This window comes from Zingiber officinale, chromosome 8A (assembly GCF_018446385.1).
Source record: "Zingiber officinale cultivar Zhangliang chromosome 8A, Zo_v1.1, whole genome shotgun sequence".
Classification (NCBI taxonomy): Eukaryota; Viridiplantae; Streptophyta; class Magnoliopsida; order Zingiberales; family Zingiberaceae; genus Zingiber; species Zingiber officinale.
Window position 1 is genome coordinate 39,038,435 of NC_056000.1, and position 2,866 is coordinate 39,041,300.

The 2,866-nt window shown below is 35.0% G+C and overlaps 1 long non-coding RNA gene across 1 annotated transcript; it reads left to right on the forward strand.

Moving 5' to 3' along the window:
- The first annotated feature begins 341 nt into the window (after positions 1–341).
- LOC122008562 lies at positions 342–2,161 on the forward strand. The gene is made up of 2 exons (XR_006119314.1): positions 342–724; positions 1,859–2,161. It is a non-coding gene; the product is annotated as an uncharacterized LOC122008562 (long non-coding RNA).
- The last annotated feature ends 705 nt before the right edge of the window (positions 2,162–2,866 follow it).

A 2,866-nucleotide genomic window follows, 5' to 3' on the forward strand; every position in this document is an offset into this window, starting at 1 on the left:
CAAAAATGAATTTATAAAAAAAATATCTAGAAACAAAAATAAATACAGATTTAAAACAGAATTTGGATACCAAATTTTATTTGTCAATAAATCTGTTTATATATTTTTAAACAGAAATGAATTTCGTTTTTAATTTATATTCAATCATAAAATAAGTATATTAATTTTTTTTATTATTATTGTAAAATACGGCAACAAAATAATAATTAAAAATAGGGTTATTTGACAAATAATCTTATTGAAATTTTTAGGAATTTATTTAGAGAGATACAATTATGAGCTCGAGAAAAAGTATGTTGGGAATTGATTAAAGAATTAACTTAGGGTTTAATCGTACTAAACCTATGTGTGAAATAAAAACCCGACCTCTAGTTTTTCCCTAAATCCCCCGCCGCACTCCCTCTTCCCCGAGCCCTCTCCCTCTCCCTCTCTCACGATTTTCTCTCTATTCCATCGACGATCTCCCTTCTCTGTCGAGCCACGGCAGCCGGCTCTCCTCCTCGCGTGAGCACCGCGACGCCGCCTCCTCTACCCTTACCGAACCTCTTCTCCCTCACGCGAGCAACCGCCGACGATCTTCTCCCTCGAGCACCAGTCAGAAATCTCTCCCTCACGCGAGTACCAGCCGACGAATAATGAAGGGGTGGCCTTAGTGCATGAGTGTTGTTTGATTTTAGTTGTAGTTATCCTCTATGAGAATAATGGGTAAAGGTAACATGAGAAGGTAATACTGTTTTAGTTCATGCCATGCTCTGCTCGTGAGAGGGGTTGGGCTAGCAATACTATGCTATAGATGCCATGCTCGAGCTTCTCTAGATTTATCTTTGAACAACTTTAACCAAATTTGAACTCATGATACCTCAGTAATGGTTTTCTTCCAATATGTACTTGAGTTATTTGAATTGAATACGCATGACTTGCAATTCCAATAGGATCACTTCTTCTTATTGGTTTGGAAATTTTGGTACAGATTTGGAAGTAAGGGGAATTGGTGTGATTTAATAGTTCTTTTGTTTTCTCTAGCTATGCATGATCAGATTGAACAAAATAAATGACAAAAAAAAATATAGTTGGGTAAGTATGTGATGATAACTCATTTTCCGCAAAGGTTTAACTAATTATCATACATGTATGTGAGTCCCTTGCTGTACTTTTATCGTTGAGGTTGCTTTACCATGTTAGTTTGGTATTTCTGTGTTAGATTTTGGTGGCATGCAACCTAGTTGTTGCTCCTTCTTGGTTCTCCAGGGCTATGCAGAATTTTAATATTTGAATGAAAAAAAAAATCTATTAGGTTGTTGTATCAGTTTGTGTTCTTATGGGTTCTTTATGAAGGATAGTATAAGACTATGTATGTTTACTGGTAAACTATGATATGCATTGAGTCATGTGTGATTTATATTTAATCCTTCATGATAATTGGATGCTTAAGGGTATGTGTGTGGTAACAATATGAGATAGGTGCTCCGGGATGAGCTCCGGGGAGGGCTCCTCCATATAGATATGATAATGAAGAATATGATGGCTTAAACCATAAGAATACAAGTCTCCTAAGAGGTACCTCTAGAGTTCGATAATGGACTGACTAAACAGGCTCAAATGACGGTTACCACTAATTTCCCTAAGCACATGTTTAATAAGTTATATCGGTAATGTTATTTGCTTTTATATATATTGTTATTATCATGCTCAATGCTACCCAGCTTCTCTTCTCTTAAGCTAACTTTATGTTTCATTCATGTATAACATATATCGATTTTATGCTTCATACGTTAAGCTTCAAATTTGTTATTTATGTTATATACCTACAAGTTGATTATACTTGCTGGGTCGGTGGACTCATTATATATGATTGCAGGTGAGGAAGATACCACTCAGAACGGGATGGTGAACTCAGAGGCGGAGTAGCCGAGGAGGTGAGGTCGGATGCATCACACTGTCTAGGAGCTCTAGGTGTCAGTTATTAGTCATTTCCTATGATTGTTATGGTAGTATGGGATGAAGACTACTTGTTAGTTTGCTTCGGTAGGAGGTCATAAATGTTTCTTTGAAGATGTGTGTTTTTTTTTCTTTGACGTTTTATATGATTGCAGAAAAAAAAATAATCTGGACAAATGTGTGATACAATGATTTTTCTTTTAAATGTGAAGTTTATGTTTTAGTTCTTAGCAAATCACATGTTAGAGTATTTTTGTTTTTTTTTCTTTTTGGTGGTTGTATGGTTCAGTCATGCCTAAGTAATAATTTGTGACAGATTTAAAACAAAATTATAAACGAATTTTATATACAGGTTTATAAATAAGATTGTAAACAGATTATAAACAAATTAAAATTATATGTGTTATATAATTTGAAACAGACTAATAACGGATTTAAAACAAAATTAGAGACGAAATTTGTTTTCAAAAACAATTTCATTTGGTCAATTAAAAACAGATATATAATCAATTTTTCAATTTGTTTATGAAATTAGAGACAAAATAGTTTCGTCTCAAAATTAGCTACGGGACTTTCAATAACGGAATGTTGAGACGGAATATTCTGTTTCAAATATTGTTTAGAGATAGAAAAATGACCTTCAGAAACGAAATTTTTCGTCTCTAAAGCCCTGTTTTCTTGTAGCTACTGTTGGAGAGCGTCTTCTACGTATTTGGCTTGAGCCCGATCCGCACAAGGCTTCTGTTCAGCCTAGGTATGCTCCTTCTTAGTCTAACTTTTGAATTTAACTGATTTCTCTTTTTCTTTTGCAGCTCAAGTCATGTTATGCGCACGTCTAGCCGGAAAATCCAAAATCATGGGCGTAGATATCAATGATGCGACCATGGCTGAGTTGGAGAGCCGAATCTTACAACCGATCGACCCTCAT